This window comes from Bactrocera neohumeralis, chromosome 5, assembly GCF_024586455.1.
Source record: "Bactrocera neohumeralis isolate Rockhampton chromosome 5, APGP_CSIRO_Bneo_wtdbg2-racon-allhic-juicebox.fasta_v2, whole genome shotgun sequence".
Taxonomy (NCBI): Eukaryota; Metazoa; Arthropoda; class Insecta; order Diptera; family Tephritidae; genus Bactrocera; species Bactrocera neohumeralis.
This window is the reverse complement of record NC_065922.1, coordinates 14,659,053-14,683,040: the sequence shown is the minus strand read 5'-3', so window position 1 is coordinate 14,683,040 and position 23,988 is coordinate 14,659,053. Positions and strand designations below refer to the sequence as shown.

Genomic DNA, 23,988 nt, shown 5'->3' with positions numbered 1-23,988 from the left:
CAGGGTTTCCAACAAGGAGACTCCCTATCGACTTCTTCAACCTACTCCTGGAGCAAATAATTCGAACTACAGATCTGAACAGAAAAGGTACAATCTTCTAGAAGAGTGTACAACTGCTGGAGTACACCGATGACATCGATGTCATAGGTCATATCCACTAACAATAATGTCAGCGTCGAAATCCAACGCAGAATAACTCTAACTCTCAACCTATATCGACGAACAAGGACCAAACTTTACAAGTAACTCATCATTCCCGTATATGGTGCAGTGGCATGGAGGATACCAACATCTGATGAGTTCTCCAGAATATTTATAGTACTTTGCGCTTTGCCAACGGCAAATACCCCAGTCGATGGGACAAAAAGCTATAAGAGATATACGACGACATTGACATAGTTCAGCGAATTAATAGACAACGGCTCCGCTGGCTAGATCGTGTCGTTTGAATAGAGGAAAACACTCCAGCTCTGAAAGTATTCAACACTGTACCCGCTTGGGAAAGCAGATGAAGAGGAAACCCTCTACTTCGTTGCAGAGATCAGGTGCAGAAGGACTGTCTACACTTGGAATCTCCAATTGGCGCCAAACAGCGAAAAGAAAGAACGACTGGCGCGCTATTGTAAACTCGGCTATAACCACGTAGGCGGTGTCTACGCCAATAAAGCAGAAGAATGCTTTAGCTCAATGAATTCTTGAGACTTAACTTCTTATATCTCGATTTGACAGCTCTGCGCTCATATATGATCCCCCAATAGAATTTTTCAGATTTAGGCTTGTCAAGGACTTCGTTAAGTTCTTTGCTAAGGTTAAAGATATACATTTGAATCAGTAGGAAAAGAAATTATTGTTCGATTGGTAGCTTTGGAAGGGAGTTGATAGAAGACGGTCTTAAAAATCAAGGGTGTTCAGGGTTTCAAGAGCTTTAAAGATCAAAAACTGCAAAGCACTTCACTGCTGATGCTTGGCACCAGGAATACAATAAGGCCTTTTGACAAAAGTTTAATAACTGTTGGATATTTGCCGTCACAGAACGTTCCCTAAACAGTTTAACCGATATGCTGCAAGGGAGAGAGTTGTTGGTCGGACCGCTTTAAGTTTTGATTTCTTGTTGCTTAAGAAACAATAAATGGGTCCCCATCAGATGGCTATTTTGAACGTATTAAAGCCAATCGCAGCCTTTTCATAGATCCAGCAAACTTAAAAATAAATTTTGAGCCTCGGCAGCAACTTTTACATACAAAAAGTTCGAACATAGCCCAACAACGTTTGTTTCGAAATCTGCTTAGTAACTGTAAACTAAATTTAATAATCTTGTGTGAATACAACTAGCGGATTAGTAATGTGATATGTGCAGACATAACCTAAAGGTTACGCAAGTCAGTGTCATATAACCAAAAGTCGTTGCTTCCGCCGTACACCAGCTGTCGCCATAAGTAACTTAAATCGGTTTTCGGAAATCACTTTGGCTCGTGTTTGTCAATAATAAATGACCATGTAAATTTTGCTCGTTAATTTTTGCCTTCCTCTTTGATAATTTTTTCTCCCGCTGCTAGCAGTAAGTGAATGCGCCGTTATTTATTGGGCACATAAACTGTGAAAAACGCTGAATCAGGGCAAAAGCATAAAAAATGCGAAATTTCTTAAGCTGAAATTGATATCCCTACGTTGTTGGCCACACGAAGGCGTCGAACAGCGCCGCCGCTCTCCGTCACACTCTCACAATACGCTTGTGGCTAAATAAACATAAACATATTTACACATATATATAGAAGTCTGTAAATGTTTGTTGTTGTTGCACATGTGTATTTGAATTTAATGAATGCTATCAAATTTTACACACACAATATATCGTAAAGCTAATAGTGGCGTGTGCGTTGTTGCCTGAAAGCAACGGACTAAAGGATACAAAAAGGTTTAGCTCGCCAGCGAACATACAGAGAGGCATTCATATACTATTGTGGGCAAGAAATAGTAAGACTTTTTAAATTAAATTTAAAGAGGGTCGAGAACGCGTTCTCAACGTCCATTGCGGCCATCAACATCACTCATGATCAACATGTCAATAAAATAAAGGATTAGTGCTTGAGAATCGACGATTAACAATCAGAGATCTTACTGACATCGTTGGAAATGGGAAGGATCAGTGAAAACCATTTTGAAAGATCATTTGGGCCAAAGAAAAGTGAAAGCACGTTTGTTTCCAAAATCACTGAATTTTTTCGAAAAACAGCGTTGCATTAACGTCTGTTAAACAATGCTTTCCGACTACCAGAAGGTATTATTACTGGCGCTGAACTTTGGATCTATGCTTACTGAACTTTGGATCTATAACAGAATATCATGGAAAGGTGAGCCCAAGCCGAAAAAAACAGGTCAAATCAAGCTTATGTTGACAGTTTTCTTCGTTTATTGAGGTGTCTGCACTCCGAATTCCTTACGACCGACCAAACTGTCAACAGGGAATACTATTTGAGTGTTATGCGTTGTTGGCACGAAGCTATTCGTAAAAAGGTCGAAATTATGGGCCGATAGCTCTTAATTTTTGCACCACAATAATACACCATCGCATACTGAATTGATTCATCGTGAATTTTTCGCCAAATTTTCTATCAATATCGTGCCGCGACCAACGTGTTCGTCTGATTTAGCTTCTTGCGACTTCAGGCTATTCAGCAAACTCAAACGAACGCTCCGGGGAAACCGTTTTGAGTCAATTGAAGACATGAAACGTGAATCGCTACGCGCACTGAAGGCCATTCCGGAAATTGACTTTAAAAACTGTTTCGAGAACTTAGAAAAACGTTGGCAACAGGGGGTTTGAGGTGGACGAGAGGGACGACATAGATATTGAAGAATAAATTAAGTTTGACTATTTTTTGCTCATAGTATTATAGTATTTAAGTTTATGTAGTTATGCGCTTTCTTGTCATAGTTTGAGTGGTAACTCCTTAGTTGAACCCTATGTGGTTCTAATTTATATGCAAAATTGAGAAAAAACTTAGTAGAATGATCAATTTTGAATTGCAATAAGTTTAAGAGCACGATACTTGCATATTTTTGACTTCTGAGGAATATTATAAGAAGAAGAAGCGTGTGAAATTTTCATAAAGCCTTGAGCATTATTTTACCTTGCGACTTTTCTGACGTCTCAGTTCCACGTTGTCAAATTTTGAAGGTCCATATCGCATAAAACACTATTAGTTCGACCATTAGCTGCATTGCATTGAGTTTTTAGGAAAGCAAATCCATCATTTTTACTTTATAACCTAAGATTTCGGGAAGCTGGAATCTCATATTTTGCAATTCTTTATAGTTCAAATGACGCCAACCAAAATAAACGAGACCTACCGAAGACGCATATGGCTTTATATACGTATAAGCTTAAATTTTGATATGATCGTATCTAGAAGGGATCTAGTTCTAGATGTATCACATCGAAAGGATCTAATCACATATGTATCCAACATTTCCAAGTGTTATAGCAGTCGAAATATTAAATAAGAAAAAAGGCCGCCATGGATTATGAAAATTGCGTCTAAGCAAGTACAATGGACCTGAATTCTCTTATTCAAGGTTTCTGAGTTTGGTAACAATTTTGAAAATTATTTAGAGCATGCTTACGAACACAACAATAACAATAACTGTGCGACCTTACTGCATTAATGAGTCGTTTAACAACAATAAAAGCAACACCGCGTTGACAATCATGATTATTTTGTACAATACGTCACTGTGAACCTCTGTATTAACTACAGTTATCTCTGACTTATTTAGTTGTAGTAATATCAACTAGTCGAATCGATTTAATGGAGCTGTATATGCGGTCATTAAACTCATACCATGGCACTTATTAACATTAGGGTGATGCCATATTTTTATTGATTTAAATTTTTCCATTGAAAAAATTTTACATTAATTTCAATTATTTACTTTAAATTATTACTGTTATAAATTAATTAATTGTTTTTGTAAAAAAAAAATATTAGTTTCATAAAAATTAATTTAATTATTTTTTTAGCTAAAATAAAATTTTTTTAATTATTTTAAAATATTTATTTGAAACAATTATTAATATAATATAATTAATTATTTTCAATAAAAAAGTTCGAAAATCTTTATATTAGATATATGAGGGCTAAGGGAAGTATTGACCCGATTCAACCCATTTGTAACACACAGAATTATTATTATGAGGAAAGGATTCTCTTTGAAATCGAATTGCAATTTAATCGGTAATTACACATTGACCGATATTTTCTGTCAAAAGTCAATTACTGATACTGTGGTCCACATATTCGGTACCTAAGAGCTTGAACAATTTTGATTGGATTTGGACAGTTTTTGTTCATAAGATGGCACACCTCAAAGGCACTATTCGTCACGGACATTTTCACAATGTAACATAGGATCGCCAGTATAATGTTATCGATTTGGTTGAATGCGATCGAGCAGGTTCTGAGATATGGGTTTTCATCTAAATCGGGGCGCTGGCGAGCCAATCGGCAAATTTTGATGACAGCTCTAATAGAACCTCTTCCTTTGCTCTCACGTGTAAAATTTAATGATTCTGACGCATTTAATTATTGATTTAACGCAATTTTCGTAGTCTTTAACAAAACCGTTATATGGGGAGTGGGCGGGGTTATTATCCGATTTAACCAATTGTCACACTATCACGAAAAGGGCTGAAAAGTTTTGTTCTGTTCTTGACTGCACTTGACCTGACCTAATGTATTATTTATAAATTTGTGGGATCACCCTAAATCATATTTGCAGTACGTTTGTTACCACCTTAACTTCCAAATTTGTACTGTAATTATATTGATTATAGATTATTGCGACAAATGCTCTGGGTTTTTGTGTGATATATAATTCATTTGAAGCAAATTGCTTGCTGATTTAACAAAATACAAAGTTGATAAAGAATTATACTATACTATAAATATAAATGAACAATATAAAGGTCTATTATCTAAGGATATTATTATAAAGGGGTTTTCAATAAGATTGACACAATTTCTTTAAAAAATGCTCACTAGTAGCCCTCAAAAATAGTCTAATGGTGCTAAATCACAACTTCTTGGAGGCCATTCAATGTCACAATTTCTTGAAATAATCAAATCTCCAAACTTTTCGCAATAAATCGCTTGTTGCACGTGTGTATGGGGCACGTAGCCCCGTCTTGTTGGAACCAGCTGTTGTCAAGATCAACTTCTTCCAATTGCGTCATAAAAAGTTGGTTATTATCGCTCTATATCGCACTCCTTTGAGAGTAACGGTGGTGCCAGCTTCATTTCGAAAGCAGTACGGACCGATGACTCCACCAAACTGTCAATATTGATGAATGTACTAGTTGTTCACGAATAATTTGTGGATTTTCTTGGCACCAGAATCGACAGTTTTCCTTATTTACCGCACCACTCAGCTCAAAATGAGCCTCATCGCAGATGATTTTCTTCAAATAATCGTAATTGTTTTCAAGTTGTTCCAAGGCAAATCAGCAAATTAACGACATTTAGGGGGGTCCAACGGCTCCAGCTCTTAAGTGAGAACAATTGTATACGGCTGTAAGCACAATTGCGGTTTTCAGCAACAATTGCCTGAGCAAGACTTTGATTTCTTCGAACAGTGCTGATGATCAACACGTCAATAAAAAAGGAATTGGTGCTTGAGAGTCGACGATTAACAGTCAAAGATCTTACTGGCATCGTTGGAATATCGGAAGGATCAGTGAAAACCATTTTGAAAGATCGTTTGGGCCTAAGAAAAGTGAAAGCACGTTTGGTTCCAAAATCCCTAAATTTTTTTCGAAAAACATGTACGCGATAACTGTGAAACAATACTTTCCAACGTCATGAAAGGATTATTACTGGCGATGAGCCTTGGATGTATGCTTACGACCCGGAAACAGACGATCAATAAGTCGAATATCGTGGCAAGGTGAGTCGAAACCAAAAAACCACGCCAAAAGACGTAAAAATCAAGGTTATGTTGACAGTTTTCTTCGATTATCGAGGTGTAGTGTACTCCGAATTCCTTCCGACTGGTCAAACTGTCAACAAGGAATACTATTTGAGTCGCTTTGTACTTCGAAAAATAGATTTTTAGGCACCTCAAAGGAAGTCCCTCCGGTTTTTAGCTCTTAATTGTAACGAAAAGATCCTACAAAACCTTTGAAACGAGATATTGCAAGTAGTTGGAAGCGAGATAAGAAATCTTCTTTCCGATGATAAGAAACAAAAAGAAAACTATAAGGCGGAGAACCTTCCCATAGAAGTTCATAGAAGTGTCATACTTGAAGACAGTTTCGTAGTGATGTCTAAGAATTTATTTTTCAGAGCTCAAAGCGAAAAAACTAATCGTTGTTTTTTAGTCCACTCTAATATACACATATACATACATGTATATTATATAAATATTTGACACAAGAAATTAAAAAAAAAGCTTTCTACCAAAAAGTGCATTTAAGCACACACACATACTCTGTTGCTGTCAAACAAAGAATAAAATAATTACCGTTCAGCCTTCGAACACACATGTATACATACGTACAAACATATGTAATTCACACACATACAAAAACTTGAATGAGTCATCATAAATACTTCTTGCTTACATACATTTCAGCTTGATTGAATGTTAATACAATTATCTGTCCAAATTGAAATGGTTTGTTACAACCAAAAAAAAAAATAATAATAATAGAAAATTATAAGGCAAAAATGCAGAACAAAAAGGTTCCCTAAAATGAAGGTTGACTTTTGGGGATGAGCTTGTGATTACAAATAATTATTGACTTCGCTACACTTACACTACACGGTAAACAAAAAAATATAGATAAATGAGTAAATAAATATTTATGATGCGTATTAGGGTGGTTCTTAGCAGGTGAAGGGCACGATTTTTTTTCTTCAAACCATATAAATAGGGGTTATGTTTGAGGAAGCTTAAGGCTAAAATGAAAATTGAACTTTTCACGGGACACAAAAATTACTCTTATATGCTGTAATATAAACAATTTTGGATATCTAGAGTAAAAAACTTGTATTTTCGAGTTCAAATATGAATTTTAAGCTTTCAATCAGCAGCAGAATTTAAATACGAACTTAACTAGTTCAGTAGTATTACTTTTAGCAAAATCTGAAAAAAAATTATTCTTCATTTCAGAACAGCCCTATTGGTCATACAACAAATTAGTGGATAATGCGAAAATAATAAATAAAACTTTGGAAGCATATAATTTACTGTACTAAATGCATTTCTCAAACCACTTTCGAATAATACGCACATACATACATATGTACATACGTATGTATATGTATGTATATGTGTATAATATAAGGTTGTAACTAACTATTGATCAATAGTGTTTATTCTTATGAAGTAAAAGCTCGAGAAGTATTTTTTGTATGTCAGGTATATACATATATATATATATCAGCCGTTTAATTTAATAATAATAATAATGTATAATCCACTTCCACTGATGCAGAAAATTATGAAAATAGACATACTACATACATATGTACATATATAATATTAGAAATTACGGGTGTCAGTTAGAATTCAGAATGTGGAAGAACCAGCTAGAAGGGCAAAAATTATCACAGATTAAAATATTTTAAATGAAGCCTTATACATACATATGTAATATATAATTTTGATTAAAGTGCTAATTCTTCGTTACTCCTCATATTTTCAACTTTAAAACATAAAACAATTTTGGAGGTTGCCACCTTTTCGATTTTTTTTTAGTCAAAAAATTAAACAATGCTAATTCTTCGTTACTCCTCATATTTTCAACTTTAAAATATAAAATAAATTTTGGGAGTTGCCACCTGTTCGAAATTTTTTTAGTCAAAAAATTAATCAATGCTAATATTTTGTTACTCCTCATATTTTCAACTTTAAAATATAAAATAAATTTTAGAGGTTGCCACCTGTTCGAAAATTTTTCAATCAAAAATTTATATTATAAGAATTATTACAATATGGGCATCTTACTAAAGATATTTCTCAACTAGTTTAAATCATATTTTATGAGGGTTGCCACTTGTTCAAAATTTTCTTTAATAAAAATAAAATATTAATAAAACTATTTTATTTTTGAGCTGGTTGCCACCTATTTTATATTTAAAATTAAAATAAATTTTATAGTGTAATACGTTAATTAAACTAAACAGTTCGAAAATTTTTTTCGCATATCAAAAATTAAAAAATAAATTGGGCATCAAATAAATTTGGTAAAATTATGCAAAATATGTTTCAACTAAAGAAATATAGCTAAAAAAATGTATATTGAATATGTTTTTGATAGGGTTGTTTAAAAATTTTACAAAACAAATAAAATAAAAAAATTATCAAAAAGTGCATTTAAGCACACACACATCTTGTGTTGCTATCAAGAAAACATAAAATAATTAAAATACGAATAGTTTAAAACTTTATTTTATGAGGATTGCCACTTGTTAAAATTAAATTCCTTAATAAAATTGATAAAGTATTGCAAAATATGTAACAAACTAAAAAAATAAAGCTAAGAAAGTTTGAATTGAAAGAATTTTTGAGCATGGTTGCCACCTTTTTTATATTTAATTTACAAAATAAATTTTATAGTGTAATACGTTAATTAAACTAAACAGGTTACAGAAAGATTTTTTTCGCATATAAGATATTTTGAGAGGGTTGCCACTTGTTAAAAATAAATTATTTAATAAATTTGGTAAAATAATGCAAAATATGTTTCAAACTAAAGAAATATAGCTAAAAAAATGTATATTGAAAATGTTTTTGAGAAGGGTTGCCACCTTCATTTTTTAATATTTAATTTATAAGAACAATAGTACAATTATATGTAGTAACTACAATACGTTAATTGAAGTGAACAGATATCAGATAGATTTTTGTCGCATATATGTATGATATTGTGACAAGGGTTGCCACCCACGTCAATTTTTTTTTAATCAAATATACATTAAACAACATTAAACAAATTTAGAAATACAGTTGAAAAATCTTAAAATATTTAAGTAATATGAAAGTACATACTCGTATATTTTCCATACTAATTTCGAAGTTCCAATGAAGTTTTTTCTTCCTTTCTCTCAAGTTTCAAATTTTCCAAAAATATTAAATTTTTTTACTAGATGGTTAAATATTAAGTTTACCAATTTTGTTAAACCCTAAATAAAGTTCGTGACTTCGCTAAAGCAAGCAAAACTTAGCTACAATCCTAAATGTAGGCAACATTTCTTTCTGGTACTGGATTGTTGGTTAAATTATATCAATATTAAAAGGTAACCCATATTTAAGACAGTATTTGTTATTCAAAAATAAACTTAATATTTCCACAAAGTCATGATAAAGTTATTCTCAATAACTCGAAACAAAAAATTATTGCAGAAATTTCCAACAAAGTCCAACAAACCGAAATAAATGTGGGAAGTAACCAAATTTTTAGAAATAATTGACATTTACATATGAATCTATTTTATTAGTGTAATAATTTCGCATGTAAAATATTTGTTATTGCATGCAGCATACAGTTAGAACGCCTTCGAGCGCACAAAATAGCGCACCGACTGCTGCTGAGCCAGCTTAAAAGTATGCAATGGAAAAAATGGAAAAAAATAAAACCAAATTTGCAATAAATTTCCATTGGTCTGACATCAACAGCGGACCAGCGCAAATAAAATTGTCTTTGAGCTACATATGCGAATGTGTGTGTGTGTGTAAGAGAGTGTATGTGTGTGTACGACTGTGTACATGTGTGTGTATTTGCAGAAATGGCTGTGCGCTGGTATTTGCTAGGGTCCCGCTCGTATCTAAGCTGGCGAAGACAATCGCAAACTAATGCTTATGGCATATAAAATATAGTTAACAAACACACATAGAACTACACATACATACATATATGTACATATGCTTTGTACTTAGAACTAAAAATATATGTATATATATTGTGGTATGTGCAAGTGGCCGTTGCTGGTTCAAGAATCTATAAATAACTGAGCTACCCACAAGCAGAAGACGCATACATACATATATATGTACATAAATTTCGTGTATGTGTGTGTGTTTAACGCTGTAGCTGTGTGTAAACTCTCCGAGCGCCTGTAAGCAGACACCATTTTGCGACAATTCGACGCCTCTCCAGCGTTTACGTAAAGGATTTCCCACTTGAGGTGAGTCAACCAGCTTGAGATCTATATACAAATATATAACTGTACATATTTGCATACATATATACGCAATTAAAGTTGTACAAAATTGTAGTTTAAAGTTCAGTTGCTCGGCTGAAAAGGCTTTGTGACCCTTAGTAAAACCCTGAGGGACAAGCTTCGATATGCAACCGCAAGCGGAGATAACAGTTATGATTGGGATGATATAGAAGACAGTAGAAGACATTTATTTGTTTACTTTTGATGTTGTTTGATAAGATTAAACACTTCCATTGTTAAGAGAAATCGCAGGGTTTCTTTTTAGTTACAATTAAGTGGGGAGGACGACAAAGAAAATTGCGGCTCTTATAACCTTTTAGGCATGGAATCTTGTATGTAGAACTCAATATCGCGAGAAATGATTGCCAAAAACCAGTTATTTTACTCGATATTACAAATTTATGTTGTTATTGTAGCGGTAGAAACATTCTTGAAGTAATTTCGTGGAATGCCGCCGATTTGGCAGTGCTAGACCGGAAAAAATCGCTTCCGTTTCGATTACTTGGAGCCGACTGTCGTGGAACGGTTACAAATATATCTCTGTTAGGCTAATCGATAAATTTAGTTTGCTGGATCGCCTTCTTCTTCGGTACACACCGTATTGAATCAATATTGTCTATAGGAATAATCATAGGCCTAAAGAGAATCATCGGACTGCATATAACCTGTTCAGATAGACGTTCCATCTGGCTCAAAGGACCAGGAGGATGGAGTCATGTGCAGAAGTTCACGCAAGTGAGGAAAGTTCTCTAAGCGTCATTCACTTGGTTACCAGAAACGATTCTTTTACATATGGCTCAAGCAGCTCACGACTTCCGGTCTTAGACCAAGTTTCCATTCGGTAGCCAAAAAAAATCTGTTTGGAGGCGTGGTAAAGTGAGAAGGCGAAACATCCATCTCCAAGGTTGTGCGCTGGGTTTGAGACCCGCCACGTAAAAAACGCTCCCAATGAAAAGGAAACAACAGCCTCAGATGAGAGATCTACCTTTTAATGACGACCACTGCAAACTCATTAAGGATCATGGTTTAAGGGCATGCCCCTAATATCTGGTCACTTAATTGGGAAGGTGCCGCTGCCCAGCTGGTTGATGTCTTCGTGAAAATAAAAGCTGACATCACCGCTGTCCAAGAAGTGCGATGGACGGGACAAGTATTGAGAACAGTAGGTCCTTGTGGCATTTACTACGGTGACTATATAAAGGAACGCAAATTCGTGACAGGAGAGACTCCGTCGCCGCGTCCTGACATTCACCCCGGTGGATGAACGTCTAGCCACAATCCGCATCAAAGCGAAGTTCTTCAACATATCGGTGATTTGCGACCACGCCCCGACGGATGAGAAGGACGATGTGAGAGTTAGAAAATCAAATCCCAGGAGAGGGAGAGAGAAATTTTGTTGCTCCAGGGTTTCTTTTGTTAGCAATTTTGAACAAGAAGAAGCTCCTCCCTGAGAACGCTTTAAGAACAAAAAGCACATACTCTTTATTATCAAGATATGAAAAGAGGGAGAGAGAGATAAACAAGGCACAAGAGCGAGAAATAGAGAGGGAGAGAATTAAGTCCCAGGAGATGTAGAGAGAGATTTTGTTGTTCTAAGGTTTATTTCGATGACAATATTGATCAAGAAGAAGCTACTCCCTGAGAACGCTTTCAAAGAACTTTTTTTTCATAAAGATGTAAGATAAAAAAAAGATACATTCTTTATTTTCGAGAAAGAGAAAGAAAAAGAGAGAGAGATAAACAAGGCATAAGAGCGAGAAATAGAGAGGGAAAGAATCAAGTCCCAGTAGAGGAAGAGAGAGATTTTGTTGTTCTAGGGTTTATTTTGTTAGCAATTTTGATCAAGAAGAAGTTTCTCCTTGAGAACGCCTTTAAAGAACTATTTTTTTTGGAAAGATGTAAGATCAAAAAAAGACAGATTCTTCATTATGAAGATAGAGAGAGAAGGAAAGGGAGAGAGAAAAAGAAAGAGAGAGAGATAAACAAGGCTCAAGGGAGAGAAATAGAGAGGAAGAGAATCAAGTCCCAGGAGAGGGAGAGAGAGATTTTGTTGTTTCAGCTTAAACTAACCTAATTTTAGTTTTCATCAGTGATTAATCGATATATCTTAAACACTCTTGACTCTTAGAAGTAAAATATTTCTTTAATAAAAAAAAATGGAAGTTCAATTTTTTTCTAAATATTCATCTTCTTTGCTTTTTTCATATATGTTAGCGAACTTAAATATTTATAAGATTTTTAAAGATTCTTAAACACAATATTTTATATAGAAATCTTGAAAAATATGTTATAATATATGTATATATTAGTGTATATACATATATTTATCTTTTTTTTTAATATTTTAAAAATCCAATATTTGAAATCACTCACCTTTAAATCACGAATCACGAATCGGTCGAGTATGATGCGATCGGCGTAAGCGTCGTTTTTGTGTGGAGGAAGATACAAAGCAGACGATTTATTTATTAATTTTTAGTTTTGAATATTTTTTTTGTTGTTTTAAGTACGAGTATTTAGTTAAACGAGTATGCAGAAGTTTAAGAACGAGTGGTAGTAGATATAGAAGGATTCAGGAGTTGTCAGTAGTGTAAACGAACGAACGAACAACGTATGTATGTATGTATGTTTTTTTAATTAATTTTTTTTTGTTATCAAACTTGTACAGGCAATTCAACTAACATCACGAAGGAGTAATTATTGAGTTAACTGTTGTTTGTTTTACTGTTTTTGCATTGTCAAATAACCAACAAATATATTGTTAAGAAACGCAACTACATCGTCAAACCAATCACGGGAAAGAACAAACAACTGGAAAAGAACAGGAACAGAGTTAACGCTACTTAGTATGAGGACCTTGCTGATGCATAAATAGTAACAAACAAAGAAACAGAATTTTATGAAAAATATTTTTTTTTATCTTTTTTTAACGAGAGTAGTGTACATAGTTGAGTATGAGTGAGAGAGAGAGAGAGAACGAACGAACCCAGTTGATGTTTTAGCTATTTTATATAATTTTTTTATTATTTTACACATTTTTTTTACATAGTTTTTGTTAATAATTTTTTATGTTTTTAAAATGTCTTTTCAACTCTTTTTGTATATTTTCTATGGCGATCTATAGGTTTGAAAGTTAGGTTAGGTTAGTCTGGTAGGCCAATGAGCCACGCATAGACCAGTTTTGGTCCTTTGCGATACCAGATGGAGTTCAGTTCTAACCTAACCTAACCTATATATTTCAACGCTAAATTAAACAAACTAACTTAATATCAAAGCATGCAGAAGAGCGGTAGAATTAGAGGAGAAGTATGTAGGTGTAAAATTTTTTGGTAAGAGGAGGGAGAAGAGTGAATTTATTTTTCTTATGTAATTTTTTTTGTAATTCTTACGAAACAAATATTTTATATAGTATATAATGTATATAATATTATATATATATTTCACATACTTTAATTTTTTTTTAATAAAAAGTAAAAAAAAACCTTAAAAAAATGAATAAAAAAAAATATGAAAGAAAACAATAAAAATTACAAAATTTAATTTTGAAAAAAAAAAAAAAAAAAAAAAAAAAAAATTATTTTGAAAAAAAACCAAATTTAAAAAAAAAATAAAAATTTATTTATAAAAACCATAAAAATTATAAAATTTAACTCTGAAAAAAATACTAAAAAACAATGTTCATCAAATTTTATTTAAAAAATATTAATTTCATTATATCCCTATACATTATACAAAATATTTTCAGCCAGCTTCTATTTCGCAGTTGATTCCAAAAAATGTCGAAAAATATATTTTTGTTTGGTTATGTTCGGCTAAGAATCATACCTTATTTCCTGAGATCATATAGATAGAGACAGTTACGATTTCTTCCAGCAGAAGTTTATGAAATGACATTCTGGTAAGGGATTAAGTGAGATGTGATCAAGAGAGTTGATCATGTGATAAAGTTTTTGTTTGGAGTTTAATTTGATTTTAGATTTCGAAAAGCCTGCAAAGTTCAAAAATTCTACAAAAGATATCATAAATCCTTGTCTATTTCGGGAAAACGAGCGAAAGTTCTGGCAGCAAGACTTTTTGTCTTTTTGATTTAATTTAAGGTATTTGGACGTCTCTCCGATGGGCAAAACATTCAAAGTTACGAAAGAGGTAATTAAAGAAACCGTTGGTTGAAAATACTTGATCAGTTGACTCTTAGGATACTCACGAAAAAGTCTGTAAAAGATTTGTAAGATAACTGTTGTGTCGACGGATATGTAATAAGAACACCTGTAAGATGGTCAGGTAAGGTGGTAAAATGGATAACCCAAATTCTTACTGTTATAAAATATGCCATTCGAATGGAAAAATAACTGTACAGGCTATAGGATCAGCACCAAGGTAGTAAGATGCTTCCTTTTTCGCTCAATAAAGTAAGGTGGAACTCAGTTCTGACTTGTGAAACGAATATATTACTGGAGTACATTTGTGGACTCGGTCAAAATCTATAGTGAATTTAGCTCAGAAACAAAAGAGACAAAATATAGCTACTGTTTTGATGGTTCTCAGGCCAGCTCTGCAAGTGACGATCAGTCCTTATGGCACTTCTGGTAAATCAGAATAGATTTAGGAAACTCTTCGCTCTCAGCAAAGTTCATCTTTCAATGATTGTAGGAGTTCTAACCGAATACGGTTCGATCGGGATTTGTGATTGCACACCTTACCGGATGCCAGTTGCATCTGCTGTTTCAAAGAAAAACTACCTCTTCGAGTGTCCCGCTTTGCCAGATCAAGACAAAAAAACTCAGATCTAATACTTTTAGATTTCTATTGAGGCGATGAGATCCCTATTTGGAAACATGGATCCTAGAGCCTTTACACTGTGCACAACCGGCTGATGTGCACAAGAAGCTAGGCTCATGTTAAATAAGCTTACAACAAGCCAGTGTAGAAGTTGCCAATGCTTCTCCCTACCCACTGATTCATCATCCGCAACCGCAATGAAAGGTTCCGGTCCTACTATGTTGGTGGATAGTGCGAGCGGGCAAGCTCATCAGCCAGTTCATTCCCGGGTCTACCTTTGTGACCTGACACCCAAATAAGGTACACTAGGTTACGTTCTGATAGACTATTCACTCGTTCTATACACTCCTACACCAGAAACAATTTGATCTCGTACGCAAAAATCGCTTTGAGTCGCGCTTGACTAACGCTTAGTATATCTATACGTTCATTGCGATAGTTGCGTTGGAGGTTTAGCTCTACACACGAACTTATAAGAGTATCCGTATAATCCGTAGCAAAGACCTCTGCTTGGAATATGCTCGGTAAACTACCCTTCGACGTTTTCGAGCCTTCGATCTAAGTAGTAGTCTTACTGCTGAGGGTAACCTTTAACTTCTTAGTGAAGTTAACCTTTTTGGTAATGCTATCCCTAGGGAGAAAAGCCACTGGTATTTAGCCTTTTAGGTCCTTCATGCGTTGGGAAGAGATTACCTTACCTCTCCCTAACCCTCTGTTGTCATTTGGAGCATGTCCGCCGCGGACATGTGCTCCATAAATGCTTTCGTAGCTGTATGGTCAGATCAATATGCTGCTTCCAACGCAGAGTGGAATCTAGCGTGAGTAACTTAATCTAGCTTAAACTTGTGAATTTCGTTGTTTCCCCGTCGTTTGGATTTATAGAGAATTTCATGCAATACTTAACCTCAATAATTGGATGCTCTAACGTGGAAAGAGAGTAAAGGTCGCAAAAGAAATACTTGATAACGTAGCGGCGCAGCCTACATTAATCAAATCCATCATTACTGGTGCGGAGACGTGGGTTTATAAATACGACGTCGAAACTGTCAAACAATCTAACGAATGGCGCTCCAAAGATGAGCCGAAACCAAAAACGCGAAATCCCAGCCGAGGCTTATAACCAGTATATGGAAACTTGGATTTCAATGGGTATTGGGTCTTTTCTAAAGGTGATAACAAAAATTTGTCTTAATATAGGTGAAAATATAGTTTTATTTTTTTGACAATCCTGGTCAAATTTGATCAGCTAGTATAACTGTATAAGTGGATAAGATTTCTAAGCACGGTTTTTGGAATCAATAGCTCTTTGACAGCGCATAAATGTACATCAGAACTTAATTATAGAAGTAATTATATACAATAATCAGTATTAAGCCGATTTTGAGTGGTGAAAGAAAAGTAATCCCTGGTATTTAATAGTAATTTAACTCGCAACAACACTGAATGTGTATGTCTGTATGTAAGTACATAAGTATAAACTCCATTTCAAGCTGTGCATTAAGCAAATGTAATGAAAAACTATGTGAGAATGATTGTGAGAAAGAGAAGTACGAAAGGAAGTGACTTTCGCTTAGATTTTTTTTTTCTTCTTTTTTCCTTGATATTTTTCTGATTACGTTTTTGTTAAATTTTTTTCAGTTTTTCATATACGCAAAGGCGTTTGTGTTAGGTAAGTGAGAGGTAATTTTGTTTTTTTATTGTTGTTGTAATACAAAGGTTAATTATATGTAGGATTAAAAGGACATAGCAAAGGAAAGGCAAAACACTTTATGAAAACAACGAACGAGCGAACGAACGAACGACTAGGGAATCATACGAGTTGTAACGCTAACGAATACTATTATTTAGTAGTAGTTGTTGTTGTAGTAGTAATGAAAGTTGTAGTTGTATGCAATTATATTTATATGCAAGTATGATTAAGTATTTGTTGTTGGCGCTCACATTTTAATTGATTGATTTGACACATTTTGCGTGTTTGCCGTGCATTAACAGTTAGACAAGTTCAAAGCGTGGCATACGAAACGCATGTATGTATGTGTGCACTAATACTACGTATATATGTAGACTACGAGCAGTAGGTGCGTGCTTGGATTGTGCAGTAACGGAAGCGGAAACAGTTGCGGCAACGTAAAAGCACCAAAGCACGAAATGAATAAATGCGGTGCTGTGGAGTTTTTTTTTGAATACGTTTTAGAATTTTTTTTCGATTTTTTTTCGACTTCTTTTTGTTATTTTTTTTTTTTTTTTATTTATTAACTTTTTTGGTTTTTCCTTATATTTTTCTGTTCGACTTCGCAACTAACTACGCTGGCGGACTTGCGGACGAATTTAGCAGTTGAGCAGTTGGTGCTGCGCGTTTATAAGTATGTGTGTCTGTACGTGCAAGGATCACTTTATGCACGCATTAACACATATTAGCAAGAATTTACACACACACCTTCAGCTGTGCATATATTAGCGCTTCAGCTGAGTGCGTGCACACACACATAGCCACACATTGACGTTAATATCACTTCCGGTTGCGCGTGTAGTGCACTTCCAGGCGCGCCTGTGATTGATTGCGGAGTTCCGTTAGCTTTTTATGCACTTTTGCTTGCTATTAGTTTTTGTTATTATTGTAATTATTGTTTATTAAAAGCAATTTTTGTTATTTGTTCAAGTTTTTCATTATTTTTTTTTTGCAGATTTCATTATAGCACACAAAATTAATCTTTTTATTATTTTTCATTATTTGTTGGCGTTTTTATTAGTTAATCGATATTACTGCGCGCTTGTTAGTGTGTCTTTGCATAAGCACAGTGTTTCCTACAGCTTTTTTATTGTTGTATTGCCAGTTTATTGCGCTTGGCGGCGACTAGATGACGACATTCAGGGTGAAATGTGACACAAAAACAGCAAAAACTGAAATATTCACGCAGTGAGAAAACAAAAACAAGACAATTTTAAAGCGACGACGTCATCAGCCAAAGCAAAAGCAACAATAATATGAAAAAAATATTTCGGCTTTGGATGGCATAGCGTTCGTTGGTAACAAATTGCGAAAAAAAATGTGACAGAAAATATTAAAAATAAAATTAATTTTTAGATTAACGAAAATTAAACCCTAAAAAATCATAACAAGCAAAAATCTTGGAAAGAATTGAAACCAAAAGAGAACAAATAAAAGTTACGCAATTTATTTTTAACCTATAAAAACACCAATTTCAGCGTAAAACCACCGAAAAATCACTAAAATTATGCAACAACAATAACAAACTGGCTGTCAGTTGCACACGCGAGGCACTAAAGCGAACACATACCGTTATTGGTGTTGTTGCACGAGCGAAAACTCACTGAAGGCGGGGAAAAAGCGAAAGAGGTGAAAAAATAATTAAAGCGACGATTTTTTTTAATTAAAGAAATTATTAAAAAACTCACAAAAGTAAAAAAAAACATAACACTTAAAAAACTTATTAAAAAAATTATATTTTAAAATATTAATTAAATTAATTAAAAATATTAAAAAAAAATCAAATTTATAGATTTTTTAATTTATTTTTTTTTATTATAAATTTTTTTTTAATTTTTTCTATTAACTTTTTTAATTTTAATTTTTCTTACCACTAATTTTTTTTCTAATTTAAAATAAAAAAATTAAATTGTACCTTTTTTAAATTTTTTCGCACTTCTTTTAATTTTAATTACATTAATTATTTACAATTATAAACAAAAATAATAATAATTTTAAATTTAAATTTGTACTTTTTTAAATATTTTTAATTTCATTATTTTTACAATTACTCTTTTCCTCATAAATAAAAAAATAAAATTTGCAAGTACAAATTAAAATTTGTAAACTTTTTCAAAAAATTAAAATTTGTAATTTTTTTTATTTTAATTTGTAATTCTTATTTTTATTTTATTTTATTTTTTTGTTTTAATTTGTAATTTTTTCAATTTTAATTTTTTTGAAACTAATTTTTTTCTAATTTAAAATAAAAAAAAATAAATTGTAAATTATTTCAATTTTTTCTAACTTTTTTAGTTTTAATTACATTAATTATTTACAGTTATAAATTAAAAAAAAAAATGAAATAAAAAAGCTACAATTTTAACAAAAAAAAATTAAACCGTATCTCTTTAAAATTTTTTCTTACGTTTAACTTTTTTTTTGCAATTAAAATTAAAAACAATGGGAAAAATTACAATTTAATTTATTTTTATATTTTTCAATTTTTTTAAATTTTTTTACTCTATGAATTATTATTTTTTTTCTAATTAATTATTTTTTATTATTTTTACAAATTAAAATTAAAACAAAAAAAAAAAAAAATGAAACAACTTTTTTTAATTTATGAATTATTAATTTCTTTTAATTAGTTAATTTTTAAGAAAATTGTACCATTTTTATTTTTTGTTTTGATTTTTAATTGTAAAAATAATAAAAATTAATTAATTAAAAACAGAATAGTTAATAAATTAAAAAAAGCGAAAATAATATAAAAGCATACGAAATTAATTATAATAAAAAAATAAATAATTAAATTAAAATTTGTACCTTTTTTGATTTTTTTAATTTTAATTTTTTTATAATTTATTTTTTCGCAAAATTTTTAATTCTTTACAATTAAAAATTAAAAAAAAAATTTACAATAAAAATTTAAAAAGTTTTGATTTTACAAATTTTAATTAATTTTTTTTTTATTAATTTTATTCTTTAAATAAAAAAATTATAAATTAAAACTTATAATAATTTAAAAAATAATTGAAATCAAATCCAAGAAAAAAAAACGCCAAAACGCGTCACAGCAAAATAAACACACACACACACACATACATTTATACAAACAAACAGCGCGTACGCACACGGGCCAGCGCCACAGCAACGGCAACGAAAGCACCAACAATGGCACGCTGCGCGCACAGCCGAAGGGACTTTTTTCTTCGTACTACAAAAACCACGAAGCAACGCACACAACACAACACGTCAAATAGCTTATGACTAAATCGTATTTTTTTTCTCTTCCTCTTTATCTCTTATATTATTGCATTGCGTTTTACGGTTCACTACCTCGAAGTCTGCATCGAGCGCCTAAAATTATTTTTTATATTTTTTTCATTTTTATTCAGAAGCACGAAAGTTTTCGATCAGGAAATACCGTTAATAATTAAATACGCATTGTTTTTGTTATTGCGCTCACTTGTATTGAAATTTTCTTCCACTTATTATATCAACTCCTTTGTCTAATTAGCAGTAGTGGCTTGGAGATTTGTCGCGTTTTCCACCGCCTTGAAACACTTTTCTGCTCCGAGTTCACTGAAGGACTAAAAAATTCAATAGCAAATGCATTGCTGTCAGGATATGCGAGTGCAAGTGAAATGCGTGTGACAATTGCGCTGAATATGCGAGAGAGAAAGTAAGAGTGAGTGTGTTCATGGGAAAAACGTGCTGAGCTGGCGAGTGGTAAAGTGGCGAGAGTTGGAGAGAGAGAGAGAGTATGGAACCTGTGTGCGGGCGTACACGTGGTGGTGGGTGCGTAAAAGCTCAGTGCTGTGAACGGTGCTGCCAGAAAGTTATTTCTACAGATTTTTGATTGACTCAATGAATGAAAGAAAAGAGAAATCAAGCATTCGCGTTGGTCAGATAATTGAGTGAGTTTAGATTTTGTTGCTAGTAAGGAAAAGAAGCAGAGCTGATTATAAAAAAGTTTTGTATATTTTCAAGCGATCTATTTTACGAAGAAGTGAGAAGCTAATGATCTTTCTTAAGATCGTTTTATATTCAGGGCTCAATCTAGAAGATGTTGCAAGCAGATTTTTAAAAGAAAAAGTAAGATAGTTTCAGCTTACTTCACGTAGTATAAAAATCTTCTAATAATTCTCATAATGTCCGATTTCATACTACAAGTAGTTTTAATCGACAATTTCCGTTATTTTTTTAGGAGTACTGAAAACTCAAAGTCGTCTATAACCGCGTAAGCGCTGTCTACGCCAATAAAAAAGAAGAAAACTCAAAGTAGAACCCGCTTCAAATAGATCCATAACTTTTTTGGCATATTTTTGGAGGAACACCTTCACTACAGCAAGCCTCGTGCAGGATAGTGGAGCCGTTCCCATGACAGTCGGGTCTAAATAACCGGAACGGATACGGATTTTTATCCAGCCAGGAACTGTCAACTCGGCATCACTCCACGGAATTACTTCAGAAATATTTGCATCCGTTACAACAACAAAAACAATGGTATTAGCTGCCAATTTGAGATTTCAATGGAACTTTGAACAAAACGAAGTCCAAAGGCTCATCAGGAGAACATTGGACAAGGCAAAGAATTGGAATTTATAAAAAAGAAACCTTAGTGTAGCAGTTACTTCAAGAAAGAAGACACTTTAAGTGTGAATGGGGACGACCGAGCCTTAAGGTACTGAAAATATCCTTTCCCGACTACACAACAACTCTGTCAACTCGACTCTCTGTCGGACAAATTACACAAATTTTTTTTTAAAGAAAAACCAGATTATGTGAAAGATAATATGTAGCAGTAGTTGTCAGAAAGTGAGTTGGACCTCACTTATTGCTGTAAAATCTTGGACTTTATAAATTGAGGTTCGCCCTAATAAGTCACCAAGGTCTTCGATAGTAATCAATATGACCCCTGAGCCTTCGATAATAATCTTTTAAGAGTGAATGGTGTCGACTGAACCTTTAGATACTGAAAAGATCTTTTCCCATCTACCATAACTCAGTCAACCCGAATTTCTGTCGGACAAATTAAACCAAATTTTTTTTAGAGAATAATCAGAATATGAAACAGATAATATGTATCAGTAGTTGCCAAAAAGAGAATTGGACCACGCTTATTGCTGTAAAATCTCGGAACTTATAAGTTTAGGATCACCCTATTAGGTCACCAAGGCCTTCGATAATAATCAATGTGTGACTTGAGTTGTCATAGATTATATAACTATGGAACTTGTGATGAAGCTTGACCACCGGGGTTGAAGTCAGTCTTCAAAGCTTCTATAATTCGGAAAAAAATTTTAAGCTTCCATAATGCCAAAAAATAATTTGGGACTTGGTGATCTAAGGCCCACACAGTTAAGATATATTAGTGGGATCTCATGAGAATTGATGTTTATCGCATGAAAAGCCAATCTACAGAGCTTTCTTCAATCTAAAATACATAGCACTAGAACACTGAAGCCGCTGTGCTCTTTGATTTGCACTAGGGTGGACTTTAAGTAACCGGAAAGCTACGACTTTTAGCCTTTTTTTACTGAAAAACTGTTTATTGTTACACCAACAACAACAACATCTATACTTTCATCATCAATAAACAGTTAAGTAAATAATAATAAACAAAAATCTGGCAACACTGTACAAGAGAGTAGCGTAAAAGCTTGGCTCATTAGAAAATTTCCATGAAAAGTATGCCTTTGACATTTCGTGATATGGAAATGACATGTTGCGCTACGGAACCAACTTTTTGCTAATGCCATGACTAATTCGAAGAAGAACGAAGAGTGCAAAATTTTTAAATTGCCGAAAAAATCACAAACATATGAAGCTTAAACGATTGCCACACTAATTTTTTTTTTTAATTTTAAACTTTTACAAAAATCGACAGCCGCGTACACAATAATAAGAACACTACACCGTTACGGCAATATGTCAGCCATAACGGCGCTTCAATGTCAAGCGAGTCAAATGCAAATTATTTGCTCAACATTTTCACCAGCAAAACACCGTTCGTGTGATGCAGGACGTACGAGCGCACAAAGCACAACAACAAAAAAACTGCAGCGTAAAAGCAAAATATACTTTTTAACACGCGCTTTTGTTGGTAAAAAACTTTTTTTTTACATTTTATTGATGAATTTTTTACACTTTTGCTATTGAACTTCCGTATGCGACGTCAGGAAACTCGCTCACTCACTCACTAACTAACTATCGGGCTGGTTGATTGTCTGTCTGTCGGTTGGCCAAAGCGCACAGCGCTGGAAATACAACTGAGTATTTTGACATATTTCCGTTCAATATTCAATATCCAATGTCAACACTGGCACAACAAAAACAACAAACACACGTTTTTTTTGCTTTCCCTTTACACACACATGTAATCCCGTGTGTTTGTGTGTGTCGTCACCGTTCCCCCTCGTAGACAGCACACCGACAGAGGGTTGCTCACAAACATCAAACTCCCTCGCAAGCGCACACTTTGCGCCTGCAATTTAAGGGCTGCACAAACCGTCGCACGAACTGTCACAACGGCGCTTCGATTGCAACACTGTCTAGCTGTCCGCCTGTCTGTCCGTGGCAATTTTATTGAATGTATATTTGCATTTATTTTCCATTGTCACAACTTCTTTGTGCTTCGAGCAAAGTTTTCTTGACTCTTCTTCTTCTGTTACTTTTTCTGCTTGTTTTCAATGCAGCACCCCCCAGCAAGAAGACTCACCACTCGGTCGTTCCGTCTGTCACACTGTCGCGTGTGTGCACTGCTTGAAGAACGAACACTTGCTAGTTATCGAATTTTACATGTGACTATTTTGCCACCCTTCAATTCGCTACATACAGGTGTGTGGGTATGTTCGTGTGTGCCGTTACAGCGATTTGACAATTTTCCTCGTTGGTTTCAAATGTCAAAAGTGTGGAAAGGCTCTCTTCTCGCTCAGTTGCTGAATAAGTTTTGGAAAATCTGCATTGAAGCCAGCACACGAGCGACATCTGACCGCTGCGGGGAATATTGACAAAGGCATAAAGGGTGTGAGTTCATTATCCAGGAGACTTTAAAGTCAGTTGATTTAGTATTGCGAAGAATTGGATCAAAGCAAGCGTTGATTAGATTAAATTGGATTAGTTAAGATTAGTTAAGATCAGATAAGATTGGATTAGTTTTAGATTAAGCGCGATTATATTCGAATAATTTAAGTCCGACGACAAGATTCGACTAAATCTAGACTAGATTAGATTAAAATAGTGAAGATTAAATTAGTTTGCAATTAGAAT

General features: G+C 33.6%; 1 protein-coding gene across 6 annotated transcripts in view; it reads right to left on the bottom strand.

The window, feature by feature from the left end:
• The window catches only part of LOC126760605 (uncharacterized), a 203,234-nt gene extending 179,746 nt beyond the window's left edge, over positions 1–23,488 (bottom strand). Inside the window, exons 1-3 of one of the 6 annotated variants that reach the window (XM_050476366.1) lie at positions 23,438–23,488; positions 16,944–17,903; positions 12,597–13,034 (exon numbers count right to left, since the gene is read on the bottom strand). The gene's annotated coding sequence lies outside the window, so the exon portion shown is untranslated. Of the gene's footprint in view, positions 1–12,596; positions 13,035–16,943; positions 18,044–20,052; positions 20,577–23,437 lie in introns of those variants that run through there. The other 5 variants (XM_050476365.1, XM_050476367.1, XM_050476363.1 and 2 more) reach the window with 5 other exon arrangements.
• Positions 23,489–23,988: the final 500 nt, after the last annotated feature.